We start from the raw sequence: 22,887 nt of genomic DNA, 5'->3' as shown, positions 1-22,887 counted from the left end.
AGGTTTCTACCAAATTGTTGATCTAGATTAGCTAGTGTTTGGATTGGATCTTGAGGGATCTTGCAGAACTATTATTGTAGTTGCTTTGTATTTGGTTGTAACCAAGAAAGCCTTATAGCCTAGCGCATTGCATGTAACAGTTATTTTATGAATAAATTATTGTAATTTGGTATCAAATCTTAAATTATTGCATTGTTATTTTGTTTCCATTGCATGGTTATTTGCTGGGGGCTAGGACATCTCCTTTAGGGATTCTTCCCACCCTACACATGTCACACAAATACCTTTTGATTACCTAGTTGGTGACGGTGTGATCAACTGATCCATTGGATGAAGTGATCCCATCTAAACTGGATGTGCTGCAATATTCCTTTTTCTTCCATGTCTTGTTCATCTACACTTTGAATTCTTCAACATCAACCTTTAATTTGCCTTTTTTGAATTCACTGCTAGATGCTTTTGACCTTGTTGGACAATTTCTAAGATGTGATCAGTCTTCAAACAACTAAAACATGTAATTTGATTGAACCATCTATTGTAGTCACTTTTGAAATGTGTTCTAATGAAATTCTCAGCAACATGTCCATACTCTTGACAATAGTGACAATTATACCTTGTATTGTAATCTAAATTATAGGATCTGTCAGTCTGGTTTACCTTACCTTTCTTGTTTGATGACTAGTTAGGCTTGGATCAGCAATCATATGCTCTATGTCCATACTTCTTATAGTTGTAGCAGTAACCTTCAATTCTATGTGTTCTTTTAGTCTTGGTCTTGAATTCATGTGCCTAATGTCCTTGATTGTTACACTTATGACAGTTACACATGAATTTCTTCTTAGGGTTTTGATTTGCATTGTTGCTCCTACAAACATTTGTTGTATGACCTATCTTTTCACAATATGACAAGTAGGTTTGTAGTTCTTACCTTTGCTATATTTTTGTTCACCACTTTTAGATTATTCTTCTTCTTCATTGCTAGTGTATCCCAATCTAGTAGTATCATTATTAGATCTAGAAGATCTCATCAGCTTCTCAAAATCCTTGATGGCTTCACTAGGTTTGTTGAATCTTTCAACAAATTCTTTTTCTCTTTTCAGATCATTTCTCGGTTGTTCATTTTGTAATTTTAGGGTTGTGATCTCAATATCCTTTCCATTTAGTTCATGATTGGTAGTCATCATTTGATTCATTATTTCTAGGTGCATGTGAGCAATCCTATCTACCTCTGATGTCTTCTCTTCTAGTATGTTGGTCAGTATCATTTTTTCATCTTCAAGCATGACTTTGTCTTCCTCAGCATTCTTTTTTTGCTTGGTCACCTCACATAGAAATACTGATTAGATTTCTTGTTCTATCTTAATATTTATGACCTCTTCAGATAGGGAACCATTCTTTTCCATCAAATTTGCAATGGATCCATCAAATTCACTTGAGTTTCCATTTGAAAATAATTTGATAGTGTCTTCCCCTTGGTAATGTGTGACATTCTCCTCAATGGCTATCTCTTTCCTTCTCTTTAATGAGTGCTTCAACTCATCTCTTGCTTCATTTAGCTGATGTAGGGCAAGTTGGATTTCAATCTTTTTATTCTCAATAGTCTTTCCCAACTTGTAGACTTCCATCTTCAAGATCTTTCATCAAAGCTACAAAGCTTTCCTTTCCAGAGAAAATTGCTCTGATACTAATTGTTAGAAATACAATAGGAAAAATAAACTCTGGGGGGGGTGGATGAATTAGTCCTTCAAAACTTTAACCATAAAATCAGCCACTACACATCCATCTCAAAATTTACATGTAAACTAAAATATCAAACTAAGTATGTTTGTCCATAGCATGAAATCAAATAAACATTCAATATATATGTGACACAAGATATTTGGTTACCCAGAAACCCTCTAATGAGAAGGTAAAATTGGGGTGGGGATGACACCCACTAGTACATTTGAGGTGATTTTGCGACCAAAATTTGAGACCATTTATTAAAATGTTTTAGATTGGTCGTAATATGGAAGGAAAAATCTCTTTTTTTTTAAAATCCATGCCCGTGTTGGTTGAAATTTTGACCAACACATAGTGTTTGTCAAAATTTTGACCAACACCTAGTTGAACATGACAAAATGAAAAAGGGCATTGTGCCTACCACTACTACATCTGAGGCCATTTTTTTACCATTATTGGTCAAAATTTTGACCCATTTTTCAACCAAACTTCGACCAACTCATTAGTTAGAATTTTTTCGGTCGAAATTTCGACCAACCTGCTAGTTGGTCAAAATTTTGACCAATACTTTGGTCGAAAAACTTCCATAGCCATTGTGCAAGTTTTGTTAGGAATTGGTCAAAATTTTGACCAAATAAGGAAGAAATTTTTGACCAATAAAGGTAGAAAATTTGACCAATGTAGGTAGAAAATATTGGCCAAGAAAGGTCAAAATTTTGACCAATAAAGGTAGAAATTTCGACCAAAGAAGGTAGAAAATCTTGACCAAGAAAGGTAGAAATTTTGACCAATGAAGGTCACAAATTTTGACCATTGAAGGTAGAAATTTCAACCAATGAAGGTCAAAAATTTTGACCATTGAATGTAGAAATTTTGACCAATGAAGGTCAAAAATTTTGACCATTGAAGGTAGAAATTTTAACCAATGAGGTAGAAATTTCTACCAACGCCTGGGTGTACATTTTTTTTAGGCATTCTATAAAACAGTTCTTATGCCTTGCATATGATATGAGATTTTGCATGCATCCTGCACTCTCTCATCCAGCTGATGATGGATTACGGAGAGTGATCTGAAACGATGATGCTAAAAAAAAAACAATCAAATCCAAAATGAACTTGCATTACAAATGGATTGTGGAAATCTGATATTGTTGATTTTGCATGCATGTCTACCAGGACAATCACAACTTAAACATATATATGTTTAAGTTGTGATTGTCCTGGTAGACATGCATGCAAAATCAACAATATCAGATTTTGACAATCCATTTGTAATGCAAGTTCATTATGGATTTGATTGTGTTTTTTTAGCGTCATCATTTCAGATCACTCTCCGCAATCCATCATCAGCCGGATGAGAGAGTGCAGGATGCATGCAAAATCTCATATCATACGCAAGGCATGTGAACTCTTTTATAGAATGCCTAAAAAATATTGACAGTAACTAATATGCTTCTTCATTAATATGCCTAATACAATAAGAAAACTTGGTAACTATGCACAACAAGTTATACGCTAAAAGGAAATCATTTAGGAGATACAGAATTTGAACAACCATATGCTAAGATTCTAAAATTTGTATCACTTGCCTGAGTCTGATAGTTGGGAATAAGTTCATCATCCTCCCTACAGTATGTTCCAATGGCCTACATATCCACAAAATTTCCAGCATCTTGAATTTGTAGAATATGAATTTTTTGGTAGAGAATGGACATGATTGATGATAAATCATCATATAAAAAGACTCCCATGTGAAGCATGAATAGCAAAGGAAATGAATATGGGTGATAGGGAAGAGAATTCAATAATAGAGGCTCTTAACTTTAGTTACAGTCATGATATGGGTGATGCATAACTACCTCTTAGATTAACAATCCATCCCACTGATGAAGAGCTCATAACACATTATCTCATTAGAAAGGTTTTAGACAATAATTTCACAGGAAGGGCCATTGTTGAAGTGGACCTCAACAAGTGTGAGCCTCAAGGAGGGTTCAATTCCCTCCTTTATTATTCACTATGCGTTCTAAACATTAAAAAAATTAGTCTAGACTAAATCACTTAAGTTCCATAGCAATGGGAATCACACTCCCTTGCTTGACAATGTTGTTGTTCCAACTGCTACAATCTCAGATGGCCCAGGCATATCAAGGCCTGAAGGAGCCTACAAAGTGACATGCTCCATCTTTTCCACAACTTCACCAACTCCAGCTTCAATAATAGGTTTAGCCCCACTGCCAAATTCAACTGGCAAAAGGAACTGTGGAGAAAAGGACTCTACTGGTGCTGTTGCAGCCTATTCCTATTGATAAGGCTATTGAGCAGCTTGGGGCAGATTGGGAAATGGCCTAGAAGGCCCTATGGGAGGAGGGGGGCCACTTCCATAAGGGTCAGGGCCACCTAAACTAAACTAGGATTAACAAATTGAACCCTTATGAGCCTCCTAGGTACATTTTGACCTTATAGTGCCTTAACCTCTATTACATTGCCTTTATAATTTAGGCTTGTTACATCAAACTTGTTTGACACAGAGTGAATGGTTACCATAATGACAAGTGCTTGCACACATGAGACCGCATTGGAGAAGAGCCCTGCAAGGCCATGTGAAAAATAGAGGATTAAAAGAAGATGCATCTTTATTGCACAGAACAAAAGGAGGGTCACAAGGATGTCTTAGATAACGAAGATATATTTCAACTTAGTTGACAGAATTACAAAAAATTGGTCTAAATTGGGTTTCTTATATGTGATGATGGTTAAGAAATATTCCCTAGCCATAACCAATCAAATTTTCTCAATCTTGACAAATAATTGTTACAGCACAACCTTGGGAAGATGTTTTGGAAGTCCCCTATGTTTCCACTTGGTTTTGGAAAACACTAGCCATCTTGTAATGATGTTTATATTGTTAAAAATAGTCTATAGGTCATAAAATCCATTAGAATCTATAATATCATGCTATGAACAAAATTTAGAGTTTTTAATGCAAGCCTAAACAATGTTTAAGTATGCAGGGCACCAGGACAACTATTGTGTTCAATGAGCATGGTTAAGGCATAATGGTTTTAATAAACAAGCAGTTAATATTGGGGAGTACTCACAATGTTTGGAATCATTAGAGTTATCCAAAGGGATGAACATGATAATTGAGCACTTGTTTAGATAAGTGAAAATAATGAATAACTAGCTAAGAAGTTTGGAGAAATTAGTAGATGATGCAGTTGCTCGCACTACCTTCTCAAGGCTAAGGATCTCTACAGCATACTAGTATTTTGACAATGTTTTTGTTTGCTATAGTAAATTTGTGGGTTCTTTATTGAACCAACTACCATTAGTCCATCACTAAAAGACTTCTGGAGTGGGTTGAATATTAGTTGTCTACTATCTTTAGCTTTGCAAAAAAAATTCAATGCAGATATATTAAGATATAGTACTGGAAGTATTAGTTTTTATATGGGGTATTATCCCTATTTCAATTCTGCAGTTTTCTTCTGGATTTTATACCATTAAAAGATGTAAAACTTATTATTTTTTATCTGATACCTTGATCATTAAGAGCAATGGGTTCTCTTTGTCCCATATGCATTTCAAGATATAAGCATGGTATTATAATGTACTCATTTTTTTATTTAAAAAAATCTTCTTCTAAACCAAAATAACTCTGCTAGTATCTCAGTGTTATATGATTTCCACAATCCATTGAAATTAAATTGAGAAAGTTCTGGTTTAGATCGTGTATGTTTTTTTAGCATCAATGTTTTGGATATAGAAAAATCTAATTATGCCAAAACATTTAGCATAAGAGCTTATTTGTATGGAAGACAAAATATTGGAAGATGGACGAAACTATCTTGACATATCACAACTTAGCCATATCTAATTAGTGAAATAAAAACAAAAAGTTTACTTATCCAAGATGAGATAGGTTGGAGTTCAAGAATATTCTACATAGCAAGTGTTTTATGTATGTAAAATATTGAGGCTAAAAAAATAGACCATAACCTTCTGGTAGATGCCTAATAAAGCACAACACATACTCTATATCCCTATCTAGATTGATATTTAAGTCCTAAAATACAAGGAATCATTTGTATATTTGAGCAGAGAAGGTTTTCATAAGGTAAACTAAACACATTAAGATCCATCAGAATAGATCTACACAGTGTCACTGTGAACAACTAACAACCAATGAGACATATTCTAAACCAGAAAAGGTGATTGTACAAAAGATAAGTAATTCATATCGGATGTTTTCTAGATATCACAGCCACCTTTTATCTGGATTGTGAAACCCAGGTCTATCAAATACATTTCCTAGTTAAAACACATCATTTTTTACAAATAAACAAATATCATTAATTAAAATTTTCAAGAGATAATAAGTACCTTAACCTCCATACTTTTCCTGAGATTGCTGATTTTGTCAATTGAACATCCAAGATATTCTCTACAAGATAGAATACCAGATATTAAAACTCAAAACATCTACTGACAAATGTAGGCTGACTCATATTTACTAATAATAATTATAATGTATGAAAAATGATAGTCGCCATAGTTTAGCTTCCACTGTAATGTTCTTTGCATGGGCCATGGTTGTTGTGTATTTAGTATATGAAATATTGTCACTGAAAGATAGATGTGAACCATCTACCATTATAGAGTCAACACCCTAATAAACAATCACATACACAACAGCATGCCTATGAATGTTTTTGCACATATAGAGATAATCATTCACTGTATTGTAAGGATTTATTTCTGATACCTCCAAAAGCCTTCATAAGTTATGATGGACATAATTACATTGTAAGAAAAAAATGCAGCAACTATAATGATCTCACCATGGAATACGTGACAGCACAAGCATGCTACTATATGAATCGTTTCTTTCTATAAGGTCACTAAATCATTTATTCAGATACTGAGAGATGTTTTAAATATGAAAAAATTTGTGATACCATTGCATATAACATATCATCTCCAAAGTCTCAATCAAGTCATGCTTTTTAGTTCCATGATCAATATGCGCTGTGAAAGGGACCTGTCAAAGTAATTTATGTTAAGCATTGTTTAGAAATGAGCCAAATTTAACTATCAAAGAATAAAATTGGGATAATTCATTATGTAATTCTACTGAAAAGACTTCACTTCACATTTAAATAGGGTAGAGAATGATCAATTTTAGTTTATGGATCCATCCTACACAAGATCATTCATTTTTCTTGAACTTCAAGCTTCAATAGTGATAAGAGATCAAACATTAGATGTTGTAAATTTCCTTAAAAAATTTCTTGCTATAAACTTTTACATGCATTATTTTTCAAATATTTGATATAAGAGCATTTTATCTTCCCAGTATATTGATCTTTGTCCTTGAATATTAGCCACTCTCAGAATCGAAGATGTCAGATATTAAGTTTTTACCTCTAAGTATCCAGGATTGTATCATGGTCCTTGAGTACTATGGAAATATTTGTACACACATCTCATCAAGTCTATGTCTCCTATATCCAATAAAACTACACTTAAAGTGATTCAAAAATCATGATCTCAAACTTCTCATTTTTGGAAAGAAAAAATGAATTCTAGAATTCTGTAATCATGTACAAGGAAACTCAGTTTGATTGACCAAAGATTTGAAGCTTTAAAAATAATTGAACAAATACTTCCATATTTACGAGGGAAAATGCGAAGCAATAATGTAAACATAATCAAATAGATGAATCAAAAGGTGCGAATTATTTTACAAATAACAAAGCATATAGTGCTTCATAAGGAAATAAAAAACCTTGTGTTCACTTGCTTGTATTCATCAAATGAGCTACAATATATCATTAGAACAGCATGCAAATATTATGCCCTAGCTAAGTTCTTTTAATTAGGAGAATGGCATTGAGAAATGCTAGTGGCCAACACAATTAATGCCCTACACTAAACAATTCTATATATGTGGTAAACAACACTAAATTAGTAGCCAACGATATCATGATAAGAAAATAGCTTCCCACAATGGGAAGACTAATTCTCTTGCATTAAAGGGTGACTCGTATTCTTCAAGCTACAGGCAGTTCTTACATTCAATTACACCAATCATCTCATACAGTCCTATATAATTGCAAGACATGACTCTAAAACATGAGATTTCATAGTAATTATATAGAATACATATATAGTACATGCTTCAATCTCCAAAATTAGTTTAGTGTCCTTGCTTAATCCTTTGTTTCTACAATTTGAAAAAGTACAAGCATCCATACTGTTGAAAGTAGCTGAGAGAACTTTTCAACAAGGTAATTAAAGAAATGGACAATGCTGCTCTTGCACCCCATACAAACTTTAAAGGCAGAAATAAGCTATTTTCTATTACTGAGAAGTAATTGGTAAAAAAATTTAATGCATCAATAGATGATCAAAACAATATCATTATAAAGAATCCAATAAGTGGGATGGAGGTATTATGTCTCTTTCCAATTTAATTATGCAAACCTTTGAGTACTGTAAAGAGCTATTAATAATATGCCAAGATTTTATGTCAAAGTAGGGTATGGGATGGAATAGGGTGACCCTATTTTGATAGGCTTATTTAACACAATATTAAAAATATAAAGAAAATGTGTAAACACAAGATTATATAGAGGAGAAAGAACTATTTCAACTTATAAAGCACAAAACAATAATAGATTAGACACAATACGTGGCTTAGATAATAGAAGAAAGAGTTATTTAAACTTATAGAGGACAAAGTGATAATAGTTCATACACAATGCCTAAATTATAAAAAGAACTTGTCAAGAGTCATGAGATATACTTGTTTGGTCACTACAAGTTTTCACTATCAAACACTTTAACCATGAACCAAGAATATTGAATATCATTGTGCATTGGAACTGTAAATCAAAACAAAGAACATTTTTAAATAGAAGAGAGACAGGGAATGGAAAACTAAAAGTTTACCAAATTATGGTTCACTAACGTTTACAGCCATTGTCTTTCACCATTACTATGTCTTTGTTGTACAAAGTTGTGAGAAAAACCAATTGAGTCATTGTCTTTACCTTCGAACTTCCCCTCACCCATGGACTTACTTGGAGTAATGTGCATGTTTGTCAGGATAGAAATCCTACTTCCAATGCAAGAGGACTTCTCTGAAGGTAAGTTCAACATTTTGGACATGGGCATTAGAGCTGAGATACTATGTTCCTAGCTTGACTTTTGACTGTATGAAATGACTCCTGAGACAATTTGGCTCAGAATCAGCGAGAAAATTGGGACTTGAATTAGAGTTGATAGTCTTGTTTCTGGCATGGGCATCCTTGAACTTGAGGAGAAGCATCCTGGCATTCTCTTTGCCCCTCAAAAGGTAGGCTGCTTCATCCTTTGTAGTGTCAAAGGTGCCCAACCACAGACTGATCTTTTGACTGTTGTCTTCTATCTTTGCAGCCCATCTCCCTAATGGCCTTTGTCTAATACCCATTAGTTCTGATAGAAGAACCATTTCCTGTAAGCAATATGCGTTGACACCAATAATATCATATCTGATTCTCATCACACTGAATATACATGGTTTAATCTTCAAAAATTTGCAGAGTTCAAGGACTGCTTCTTCTATCAGTTTAATGCTTCCTTGTTTAGCTTCTTCTTAATCAGAATACCAGCAATCTGTTGAAGTCAATTTCTTAGTGAGATATTAGATGATACACATTTTATTATCCTTGTCTTTTTGGCTCCACTACCAAGAAATCTCTCTTCCAATTGTAGTAAAACTTTATACATCCCGAGAAGGCCTTACAAAGCAAGGTTTCATAGTTGTGTAGCCAGTAGCTGCATTCCTCCCCTCTAGATATGTTTACAACCCTAACAACCTTGCCTAAGACATCTTTGGTTAGAGGAGAGTATCAGTTGCATCTGCGAAAAGCTCCCAACATATATCATGCAAAAGATGTTGCCTCCTACACAACAGTCCTTGCTGATGTTTGGTAATCACTTGGTAATTGCTTCCTTTAGATTAATCCAACTTTTCTCTGTTTACTCATAAAACCTCACAGGCTGACAGGATAACCTATCTCACTTGGATATTAAGAGAAATTCTCTTCTTTGCTATCAATTCATTATGGTAGTTAATGGAGTTAACCCTGAGTATTTATAAAACAAGCTCATAGTCAAATGCAAAAACATTTCATGTTATAATATATAGAGAGTCATTGAAATAGAATAACTTTTGTGTTTTTAAGTAAAAAAATCTTCATACATATTGAATCTTTCAACAATCATAGCTAAACACTTGCCTGCCAATTCCTTTTAACACACAGTAAATAATACCAAAGACGTTAATCATAGGACTGGATAAGGCAAAAAGAGAATTATTCTTGTCATGGTTAATAGGAATTGGTTCCATAGAAAAAGTTGTAGCCTCCATTAAAAGAGGAGAAAAAAAGAGACATGTCAAAAAGAGAGTAAAAGATATTGAATACCTTCCATTCGTTTGGAAAAATATCCCTACTAACACTAGAAAAAAGATATGCCCAATACTTTACTTTAATGGAAAGAAATGAGTAGAGTTATTCCTTCTCTTACAAAGGAACATTGTAGGAATATGCTTCTAATGATTGTAAGAAGGAACTTGGAATCTTTATAGTGATCTTTACCAAAGTATCGTGAATCATATTTTATTAGAACATGAAATTTTATGCTATCATGGATGTATAAAAGTTTATGCTATCATGGATGTTGTTTATACAGATTCATATAGTAATGAAATGACTTTCCTATCTTGGACTGAAGAATCTAGACTATCAAATTTTATGTTTCAGGATTTGATTGTGTGTTTTATTTTGCATCAACTTTTCAAATTACATTCTCTCATCAAACATCTGGATAAGAGAAAGAAAGCATCAATTGAATTTAGAAGCATAAAATTTGGCAGTTTCATATGGATTGTGGAAATCTTCTTGTTTCTTAATCTTGACTAATGACTTCTTCAATGAAGGATGGTGTTTTTAGCCAAAAAAAAACTAGAAGCTTAGGTAAACATTGAAAACTAACTTGTAGGTTGGGGTAGTAAAATATGATACTGAGCTATTCTTTGAAGATAAAGGGAAGAAGGCATCACACAACTGGCTAGTCTAGGTTCATTAAAGAGTTGAAAGTATTAGATCCAATCAAGAATTTTTAGTAATCATAGAGATTTTTGAGCAAGGGCATTAGCATCTCTAAATGATTCTTCAAATATCGTGCTAAGGCAGTAAGCAATACAAAAGTCTTTCAAGAATGAAATTGTACTATGTTTATTCATCACGAGATTAACTTAAAGAAAATTAATAATTAGCTTTTACATGTATAGAGAGGGAGAGAAAGCAAGGCGATAGAACTGAATGGATTTGATGCAAGAATATCACTACAACAATCTATAGGTGAAATCAATTTATTCAACTTGAAGGAGATCAGGTTATCATTGGCAAGTGAGAATAAGAGTTGTCACAACATAAAAACTAAAATTTGGGGAAGAACTAACTACCTAAGAAGCAATTGGACTTCTCTTGCTTGATTTAAAAGCATCTGCATGTAGAATGGACTTTACACTAGACCTTACCAACTAGTCAAATTTCCTCTTAGTAGGTCTTTCTTCCTCTTCATTTTCCATATCCATGAGCTATTGCAATGCAAAAGCCTTGGTCCAATTTAACCACTCGATGACCATGTTTGGCATAGGTACTACAACCTCAACATTATATTCAGATCAATATAGATAATTGAGAGAAAGAACTTGAAATTGTAGATACAAGTTAAACCAAAAAAAAATTGGCTGGTATTGTTAGGAGAATTTCATTAATCTTGAAGTTAGATTCAGGGAAAACAAAATGGAAAAATGGAATACATTAAATGATCCACTTTTGCCAAAAGTAATTGAATGACATATCTTTATCTGCAATAATTTTTGGGATTGATGGTGTTTAGATTTGTGTATTAACATTTGGAATCACACTTTGTGATCCATCATCAGAATGAAGCAAAGTAAGAAAGCAAGGAAAAATCCTGATGAAGATGGAAGCAAAGTAAGAGAATGCAAGAAGAAATCCCGATGATCCATCATCATCAAGATGAAGCAAAGCAAGAGAGAAGGAAAAATTCTGATGATGGAGCATGGAGTGTGATTTGAAAATTTAATGCAAAAATCCAAACACAATCAATCCGAGAAATTCTTACAGATAATTATCATAAATTGTGGAAATCCTTTCTCATTAGCATACCTTTATCTTTAGGAAGGTCACCAGGCTGCTTGCCTGTCATTACCATAGTGACAGCTTTAGTCTTGCCATTCAGGGGAAGATTCTCACTTCTACACTAAATATTTTTGTTGGGGAGACTATGAAACCTTAGCAAGGAGGGGTTCTTCTCAGGGTTATATGTGGAAAAGAAACTCTTACCAGGAGATCTAGTGACATTTCCAACCTTGACAACATGACTACTCAATGAACAACCACTAGTCCCCAAATTCAGAGATACTTGATCGCCATCTTCAATGTTACAAATCTTAGCCTTGCCCGATAAGGAAAGCTAAAGACCACATCCATGGTTGTTGTTGTAAGCTTTCCATGCTATTGATGTAAGCTTCCTGAATAAGACTAAGGCTCGAGCTTTTATCACTTTCATTTTTTGGGCCTTGTTTATTCCACTTCCTCTCCATCTTAGTACTGCTACTAGCACCACCTAATCCCATGAAGTCCATCTCCATTCTGGGCCCAAAAGCTCTACAACCCAAAAGGCTCTGCCAAAAAAACCTCTAAACTAGTTCTAAACTCCTGAGCAAGGTATTGGGCAGGCAACAAAAAGGTAACCGCCCTCCTTTTGCTAAAAAAGGGACTCAGCATGAGGATGCTGTAGGAAAGTAGAAAAACTAAAAACACAAGCTAATCTAGCCTAAATACTGCCACTTAATCCCATGAAGCCCATCTCCGTCCCGGTTCAGTTGCTGGAGAATTCTAAGCACTCCCTTCAAAATTTGTGACAAAAGCTTAACTGCCTCTGTATATTATCAGAAGAAAAATGGGTATTACTACCATTTTTTTCCTCTTTCACCCACAGATTTCTATCACTTTCTTGTTTGAGGTTTCGTGACAATGGGTATTCGCACATCAAAACACTTCCATTTGGGAAAGTAATCATTTTTTTGCCCAATCCATGTGGTTAATGATTTACTCATCTTACAAGAGTTTTAATAGTCGGCACATTTTCTTTTTACTTTTATCAAAATAGAGTAGATGGTGATTTAGCCCAGGAAGGCATAGGGTATCTACTATTAGAAACCCCAACAAGTCTGATCATTAGACAAGAATTTAAACCCTAGTTACCAGGTCCAAGTCAATAGGAGATGTTGCTACTGTTTATACAAAGTACCTAAACCTAAAACTCCTTAAACTGTCCACTTAATTTTTCTAAGATTAGCTTCAAATTATTCAAGATGGTTAGAATGGATTGCTCTCTGGCCAAGATAATTGCAACACCCTCACAAATACTAGTGGTGTACACTAGAGTTTGAACTACAATTCTTTATGAACATTCAAATAGTTTTATATAGGTGTTCATTCATACGAGTAGTTAGTTCAATTATGAAAGTTAAACAAAATTGAGATGTATAGTATTAAGTTTTTATCATCAAGATTCAAATCTTTAAAGATTTGAATGACATCTACAAGACCAAATAGTCAATGGGGCCAAATTTGAGAGCACAATGACCTAAGAACCAGCTGACCAATCCCAGAAGAAAACCAAGAGCAACAACAAGATCCTTACAAGATAGATAAGATAGAAATATTATGTGAACAATTTTGATATAACTCAGTATTGCTAGGTTCTTGACTCTCAAATAACAAGATATTTATATAAAATGATGCTTCATATCAAATAACAAAACAAATTCATAAGTAATCTAAATCCTCCATCAAAAAACTATAAAACAAATTCATAAGTAATCTAAATCCTCCATCAAAAAACTATATGACTATGTAAACAATTAATATAATATATAAACGTAACAAATGGGACAATAAGCATTTCTAAGGGTGATACCCATTTTCAAGTCTCTTTCACACATTGTTAGCACTGCCCTTTCTTACATCACTGGCAGTTCATGTTTCCATGCCACAAGAAACAAAGGATTTTAAACAAATTTGTTTTAAAAGCATTTTAAATGCCAAAGGTTGTAAATTTATAGCCACTGAGATCATAGAAGTCTACAAAGAATATATCCCATTGATTGAAAACTTGTGAGCTAGTAAGATCTTAGAAGCTTGGCAATAACAAATCCTAAGCTAGGTGAAACTTGTTGCTAAGTCAATGGCCTAACTTTAGCATATAAATTTTAAGCCTCTCTTATGTGTGTTTCTCTCATAGTCCTTGTTGTATGAGGTGAGTGTGGTTTGGTGGGCCATTGTAGTGGTTTCCTGTAGAGGAAGTCTGAGCATTTCTAGGCTGTGAGGAAGATGATTGGATAATATGTTGCCAGCAGGAATGCTTGTTATTTTGCCTACTTATGTTTCTCACTAGAATTTATTCCAAAAAAGGGGCAAATCATTATTAATAGGTGGATATAATTAAGAGTATAGAGTGCTCAGGGCACATGACCCTCATTAATATATGGCACTTGTACTACTTTAATAATACTGCTTAAGAGTAACTGGAGTATTTTTCGTAGGTTGTCTGCTGCTTCGAGCTTATTGGTTCTCTCTGAAAGGCCTAAGGGAGTGTGGATTTTGAAAGAGGGATTAATGGGACACCATTCTTGCTGCAACAAATAGAAGGTGAGAAGGAGATTGTGGTCTCCTAAAGAAGATGAAAAATTGGTTAAATATGTTACCACCCTTGGTCATGGCTGTTGGAGCTCAGTTCCCAAGCAAGCAGGTTTTATGTTTTCCACAACATAAATTTTTGGATCTTTTCATAACTTTTGAAAATATATGGTTCCCACCTTGAGTAATGGCCACCATGTAGTAACATTTTTGCTAACAAGGATGGTGTCATTGAACAGATAGTGTTGGGTAAATTGGAGAAGTTTGAGGAGTATGAAATGCCTTACTAAAATAAGGAATTTTTAATGTGTTTTAAGTCTGATTATGCTAGAACATGACAATTGTTTCTTATGTATTTTTCATACACACACACACCAAATACATCGCAAGTTATCATGTCAAAGGAAACATGCTATAGGCATAAGAGCATGTTAAGATGATTGTATCATGTCCAGTTTTAGTTTTGAATTCCTTAAAGATCCTTAGGTAATTGTAGGTCAGTTTATAGGTTTTTAGAAAAAACTTCATTCTTGATGATAGAGTAATTCATTTTGCAAACATTAAAGGCATGAGTTGCTACATGGTAGATCAATTGAATGATTGGTCTTTTGTGGCCACTTCGCTATTGATCTGGGTGTTACTTTTTTTCAATGTAGTAGATGTTCATGATAGAACAATCCAGTTTTCAAATAGCTGCTAAGTGTTTGATCAACTTAACAAGGCATGTTTGGAAGCTCATTCATCAACTTAATAGTGCATGTTTGATATGAATGTTTGGGGGACATGTTGCAATGCTGTGGAAAGAGTTGCAGGCTAAGATGGATCAACTATCTCAGACCAGATCTCAAGCGTGGTGGCTTCTCTCTCCAGGAAGAAAGGCTCATTATTGAGCTTCATAGAATCCTCAGAAATAGGTAAACATAATTTTAAGGCATGTAGAAGCCCAAAAACAATTCCATAAAGGAAAAAGCATTCCAGCCTAGCATGTATAGAAGATATAAAATATTAATTGTGAGCTATATTATTTCTTGAATTTCTAGAGGCCTGTATGATTTACTCTATGTTCTTCAGATTCATATATCTGCACTTGTTTTTCTCATCAAACTCATTCTTTGAATATCGTGAATAACCTTCTTTTCTTTGAACTTAGTTAGAGCAGCATCTTATTGTTGGATTAACTATCAACATTTTCTTTTGAAATTTGTGAGATGGCTTAATTGTCTCTTATGTTCAATAAGTCTAATAGTTGTATCAAGCAATGACAGGTCGATCTTTTGATACAAAAACAACTACACTTGTAACACTCATTAAGTAGTTTGCATATTACATGTAGCATATTTAAGGAAGAAGTAAAAGAGAATAGTGTGGTATAATTGGGTTTTATATCTACATCAAACTACTTATTGGGATTTAATTCATGTAGAAGTTTTATTATAGCTGGATTCTTTCTATGATGCTTAAAATTTTGTGTGAGATGCCTACTTAAAATGGGCTAAAGCACCCATTCAAATCCTTTGTTTTAATAATCAGCACTTTGGGAGCCATACTCTTACTATGTCAAATCATGTGGTTCTATCTATTTGAGGGATAATAGCTTTATCCTGTAACCTCAAACATTGATCTCTATGCAGATGGGCACAGATAGCAAAGCATTTGCCTGGGCAAATAGACAATGAACACACATGATTTTGGGGCAAGTTATTGACAATTCAGGAATGGATATTTGCAAAACAAATACTCACTCTAAATACTCGCTCTATACCTCAATAGCATGAAATATTCAAATTCATTTGATATAATCCACAACATCAGGGTTCCTAAGCTCATGGAATTCCTTAACAGAGAAATTAGGGCTAAATAAATAAAGCTAGAAAAAAATAGGGAATGGAAAACTTACATTTTGCACTTGACGCTAGCGCCATGGTTGCAGAAAGGATAGTTGAAGACTATACCTAGCTTCTCCTACTTTTTCTTTGGCAGAGCCTTCTTTGACGACTTTCTCTTCCCCATTTTTACAGAAAATCAAAGATTTCGAGCTTCCAAACTGCAACCAAAGGGAATTCCCGCTTTAAAAATAATTACATAACAATGAAATAGGGCATGACCTTTTTCATTTTCAAAACAATATGAAGCCTGTGTTGTTTGAAATTTTGACCAACACGGGCATGGATTTAAAAAGAAACACATTTTTCCTTGTCTATTTCGACCAATTTGACCCCATTTTAATAGATGGTAGAAAATGGGGTCAAATGTACTAGTGTTAGGTTCCGCTGGTTCAATTTCAAGGGTTGTAGTGCAAACTAGTTTACAACAATCTCCTCTAAAGCTAGTGTCCTTCGGTGGTATGTTAGATGTAAATGAAAATTTACCTCCCAAAACATGAAGAAGAGTCGTGTGCATAGTTAAAGGCTCAAGAACAACATCAAAAGAATGCTTATTTTTGTTAGAAATGTTAACCAATGCCATGAAGTTCTTGCATGCAAGAAACACCAAAAGCAGCTGCCAAGCAGGCTTTCCACACCTAAATTCCCCACTTTTTTGTTGTAATCTCATAAGCACTTCATCAGCAAGTAAGTCACTGTCCATTTTTTCCTTGACAACATTTCCTATAGGTTCATTTTGTTCATGATTATGATCTATTTTATATTTCTTCTTACCAGAAATCCCAGAAAGCAAAACACAACTAGAAATGATATTTCTCAAATTTAGGAATTTTTCCTTTAGAAAAGGCAAAATAAAATTATTTTTCATGTGACCACCACTACAATTTTTTCCCAAATGCTTTTGAATCAGGAGAGAAAAATCAATTCCTCCCATGTAAAAGTTTTCATCTTTAGGTAAATTTAGAGTTTTGACCTAAGTGAGATCAATCCATTGCACTTCACAAGTTCTACACACCAAAGCTTTTCCATCAACATCTTTCAACTCTAGATCCACTTCTGCCAGAGTGTTGCATTGTGGTGAAGAAATGATAGGATACGCAAGTGTAGGCCAGATTAGGGAAAAGGGCATAAATCTTGAAGCCAAAATAACAACATCAAAAGTTGTAAAGCTCCATCCTATTTTTCTGAATACTTCAAAGATTTTTCCCTAACTTATTTCATTTGGACAGTCTCTCATTTGAGAAACAATTGGAGGAATGTCAATCCAACAAAAATGAATATCACGAGATCCAAAGGTTTCAATTACAGACCTAAACTTCAAGCTGAAAAGCTTCATTAATTGTTCATCTGACAATGAAAAAAAATCCATGTAGGACTTTTCATCCTTAATAAACTCTACAAAACCAATTTTGCTCCTTAGTACTGAAGAAAACAATAGTACCAAATTTGTGTTCATGTGTTTGTTGAAGATATCTTGTTTACCTTTCCATTAGAATGAATTCAAGCACTAAACCAATTTTCTTGATTTTTATTTTGTATTGATTTATTGTTTATCAAGCTTAATTCAATTCTTATTTAGTTTGAAATCTTCATACAAATCTAATTAACACTAAATTTTTTTCATTGTTCATACAAAATTTTATCATTTGCAATATGTCAATGTTATATGATTTATAATCTTCTATTTCATGTTTAAAATCTGCCTTCTCTATTGAGTATCTAAATATTTATCATTTATTTTTATTACAAACATCTTGTAAATCTAAAACTAAAAACAATATATTATATTTGCAAACATTATATAAAATAAAGTTTAATGTAATAAAGTACTCCTGTCCCCTATTTTGAAAAATAGTTGTACCCCTACCCTAAATACCCAAATACCTCATCCCTGTGCAACCTTAATAAGAATCTATCATAGAGAAAACGAATATGTTTCCCTGTAATGTAGTCCACTTAATTTGTCTGGAAACAAGTTCTAATCAATGATAGGGATGATGTTGAAAAAATGAACATACACATTAGCACCATGTCTAATCTTTACTCGGAATTGGAGGTTCTCACTGTTTTTGAGCATGGTAATTTAAGGGTGGGTAATGGTAATTTGAGTAAGAGTATACACAACTAAAGCTTTTAGGACAGCAATAGAAAATTATGCAAAAGAAGCAAGGCATAAAGTGTCTGTGGGATGTTTCAATGTGGAAGCAGAGTTATGATAAAATAGTTGAGCTTCCTGCAAGAATGGAATGTAAAATTAATGATAGAGCTTGCGCTTTTTTTGACTTTCCACAATTGTAGTGTTCATCTAGCTAAGTTGGAGGATCTTTTCTTAGCTCAATTATATAGCAATGAGGATATTATGATGAAAAACACTGGTTTCCTGTGGTCTCAACGCCTATTGAGCCCTATGACCAGAATAGATCTCTTGAATGGTTACACAAAAGGGAAATTTAGTTTTTCTCTGGGCCTCTGGAGAAGCAATGGGTTGAGATCATCATTTCGGCTATAAAAAATAGGGCCTTTCAGAGCAATATTTGGTGTGCAATATCCACAAAATCAAAGTTCTGGTGCGTTCAGGTTTTCTAGAGAATGCATTTCAAGAACTGTAGGTTAACCTTCTAAGTTATTTGTAGCAAATATGTATCATGTAATTTTTAGCTAACTTAAAGTAAATGATTAACATATTTAGGAAATTTGATTACATATTTATTGTGTTCATTTCTAATGATTACAACATATGTTATTTATAATTACCAATGTTTATATTGTGTCTGATTATCACCCTTTTTGCAAACAGTCAATTGACTACAAGAAATTTGACCCGTTTGGTGTGGATTGTGCATAGTGACATGGATCAGTAGGTATAAGTCAATAAATAGACATAATTTTCTTATATTCTTCTTGTTTATCATTGAGCACGTATGTTATAAATAGACATATTATATAATCATATAATGTATATATAGACAAAGAAGGTTCGTATAGAAATATAATTGTATAATCACTTTCAACTTACTACATTTTATACTTGTCACTTTCACTTTCCATTTGATGGATTGCAGGACCCACCAAATAGGTACTTGTTGGATCTATCTACATCGAATGAGGGAAATGAGGAACTGGTAGATGAAAGCTCTACATGTAGTACGGCTAAAATAGGGAGATCAACTAGAGGTCAAAAGAATAGGAAAAAATTTGATAAACGCATGCAATTTTTTCTTGCTAATGGGGGTCAAGTTCTTATGATGATGAGACCAAAGGTGACATCAAGGTGCCCTTTCGGTACTCACACATTGAGAAAGAATGGGTACCCAATGAGCTACCTCCAATTAACACAGATTTTTGTGTTAATGAGAGGATATATCACATTGCTCCATCCTCATTACATGCTTGGGCCTATTTTCCATGGATGGGATAAAGGTGGGTTACAACAAAGTTGTCAAATTGTTCAAGTATGTCGGTCCATGTTACAATTACAATGATTGGATGCAGATTGTTCGATATAAAAAAATTATGCGTAGGTATGGGGTATTAGCTAATTATATACAACGGAAAGAAAATGATCAAAGTAAAAGATTTGCAATGTACATTGATGGGAGACCAAAAGAAATAGGTAATATTGCAAGTTTTATAAATAGTATGCATGACCTTTTTTCTATACCAGTAATTCTCTAGTTTACTAATTCGGTACATTGCAATTTCATGCTTTCAATAGAAGATACTAACCAATTTTTGTATAGAGAACCAAAAGTGGGAGTCTTCTTTCATATTCAATGTTTAGTTTTCAATGATTTCCCACATCATTGCTATTGCTTGTTAGACTTTTAGAGTGCTCACTTTCAGCTTCATTGTCTATTTTAGTAATATTTGTTTTCTGTAATATCCTAGGTATGATCAATGACAACATCAATTAAGAATGACAAAAAATGAAGGTCATGGCAAGTTATATGTATAATGCACTATATTTTTTTTCAAGGTATACTAATTAATATAGTCACAGTACATTTTTTAGTTTTAGAACATCATCAACAGAACCCTGGTAGAGTTTGACTGGTTTTAGACATTTTAATTTTTTTTCCAAACTTCTTTTTTGGTCAATTTTGGTCAAGTTTATCCTCCAACTCTGAAATAGATCACTAAAAAGAAGAAATGTATCTCATTTTATGTATTTGTTATTCACTATAAAAAGTATTCTTCACATGATTCATTTTAATGGTTCTTACTATTAATTATCCCATGACATTTTTTGCAGGAAATGATACATTTTATAGGAGGCTTTATGACCTCATGTTGTGAAGATTCGGGCCCACCATACGTAAAAGGTGGAACATCATAACTGAACTAATTTTATCTCACTATTTTTTTTTCATATCATTAATTGGTGCAACATTTTTCCTTTCATTCGGGTTTTTTCTTATACTAGCTATATCTAACAATTTTGTGTTTTTTCTTAAAAGGTGGAACTACCAAGATCAAAAATTAAAAGATGAGCTCATCAAAGGTATAGAGCATGAATTTGGTAGTAATATTTTTTATCATAAGAAATTGTTACAAAAAGCTTCCAGACATCTTAAGGTTGTGAGGGACACATATAGAAAGAGCCTCGTCCTAAACCTGAAGTACGAGCGTCCTCCCTTTGTTTTAGTGAGGGACTGGAATGAGTTCATTTTGGATGCAAAGCAGAAAAGGGAACGTCCAAAAGAAAGTACACTAACAAATCTAGAAGAAAGTACACCAACAAATCTGAAAAGGTATGCAATAGTATTAACTACTAGTACATTAATGAGCAAATTTAGGGTTCAACTTCAGTATCAACAATTTCAACTAGCTCAATTTAATCTATCTATTGATGAAAGGTATGTAATTCAAATGTTGACACAATTGCTTATAAATCTCAATCTCAATTTGGGCATAAATCTTACATAAGATATAATTGACACAACTGCTTATAAATCCTAAATTCATATGCTGACACAATTGCTTATAAATCTCAATCTCAATGCTGACACAATTGTATATATCTCAATCTGGGCATAAATCCTACATAAGATATAAATAGTGCGCTTATAACTTCACATATAGCTATATTATGTCTTGAAAATATAGTAATGCTCAACTACATGTACCATAGTTGTATGTGTTAGCAGTATAGGTGATAAATGATATTCAGTAATTGTAATGACAAGTACAATTTTTTTGAAAAACTTTGCAAGAATTTTACTAATGGTCAGTCTCCTAAAAGTAATAAGCATCGCGTTCAATGCCAAAAACACAAGTTAATGACAACAATCATGTTCCTATCTTTGAGGACTGACAACAACCCTTGTAGATTTATATTTATTGGTATTGTGGAGAGATGATCCAACCTACACTAGGTAAGACAAACTATTTGAGACTTCATTTGGATGACATGATGTATGTTATCTATAGACCATGGCTAGGCATAGAGCAATAAGATGATGTCTTCTCCTAGCTAGGATTCATATTGGTATCTTAGCCACTGAATGGCCATTCTTCATTGAAGATAGAGAGATTTCTGCAAAGCCATGTCTAGAGACAGTTCAAATATCAATACAGTATATCACAGGAGTACTGTAGTTACACCTGCTTCACCAAGGAGGTAAAGAAAGGTTGTTCTCCTAGATTGGACCCAATTAGATGTATGGAAGATGTTAGTGGCCTTACCATTTATAGGTGGGACTACTTTCTAGATGTAGTGAATGATGGTGTCACTCCCTAGTACATAGAGCATTTGGCCACACATTCATTTCCTCATATAACTAATCCTATAGCGGTAGTTAGTCAAGCACCACACCCTGATGTTCAACAATCACAAGAACATACTTTGAGGGAGGAGAGACCATTATAATGGCCACTGGTAGTTCTTGTTACAATTCCTTCTCATACTGTTAGATTGGATCTTAGATCGAGCAAAAATGAATAGGCACATAGGCCTACTCATGTGAGAACTCATAGAGAGATGAGCACCATGGGTGTAGTAGGAGGTGATGCCAGGAGACATAGGGTAGAGGAGCCACCACAATAGGATGTGGGTGGAGGAGGGGATGATGACATGCCAAATTAGCCTCCACAGGTTTCACCCATAGGAGATGTATTAGCACAGACTCAAGATTCTCTATGACATGTGAGGGAGAGATTGAGGACTTCTCAGAGGTAGGTGGGCAAGTTACAGGTGCAAGTTATAGTAAGAGATGCATGACTAGCTAGAAGAGGGGAACTATGAGATAGTAGATCTATGGTCTGAGATCATAGAGCTAAAGAGATAGATAGAGTTAGAGCGATATGAGACCTGTCATCATACCTCTCAGGCTGCTCATGTCAATGATATATAACTTCACATATAGCTATATTATGTCTTGAAAATATAGTAATGCTCAACTACATGTACCATAGTTGTATGTGTTAGCAGTATAGGTGATAAATGATATTCAGTAATTGTAATATATAATGATATATAATAATTGTAATATAAT

At 33.8% G+C, this 22,887-nt stretch overlaps 1 pseudogene across 1 annotated transcript in view; it reads left to right on the top strand.

The window, feature by feature from the left end:
* Window positions 1-9,028: 9,028 nt before the first annotated feature.
* The window catches only part of LOC149575086 ((R,S)-reticuline 7-O-methyltransferase-like), a 29,844-nt pseudogene continuing 15,985 nt past the window's right edge, over window positions 9,029-22,887 (top strand). The window contains exon 1 of the transcript XR_016360276.1: window positions 9,029-9,085. The product of XR_016360276.1 is annotated as a (R,S)-reticuline 7-O-methyltransferase-like (transcript). The remainder of the gene's footprint in view (window positions 9,086-22,887) is intronic.

Source organism: Cupressus sempervirens, chromosome 2, assembly GCF_028749045.1.
Source record: "Cupressus sempervirens isolate cs-2001-9-10 chromosome 2, ASM2874904v1, whole genome shotgun sequence".
Classification (NCBI taxonomy): domain Eukaryota; kingdom Viridiplantae; phylum Streptophyta; class Pinopsida; order Cupressales; family Cupressaceae; genus Cupressus; species Cupressus sempervirens.
The sequence above is the reverse complement of the archived record's forward strand: the minus strand, read 5'-3'. Positions and strand labels throughout refer to the sequence as shown.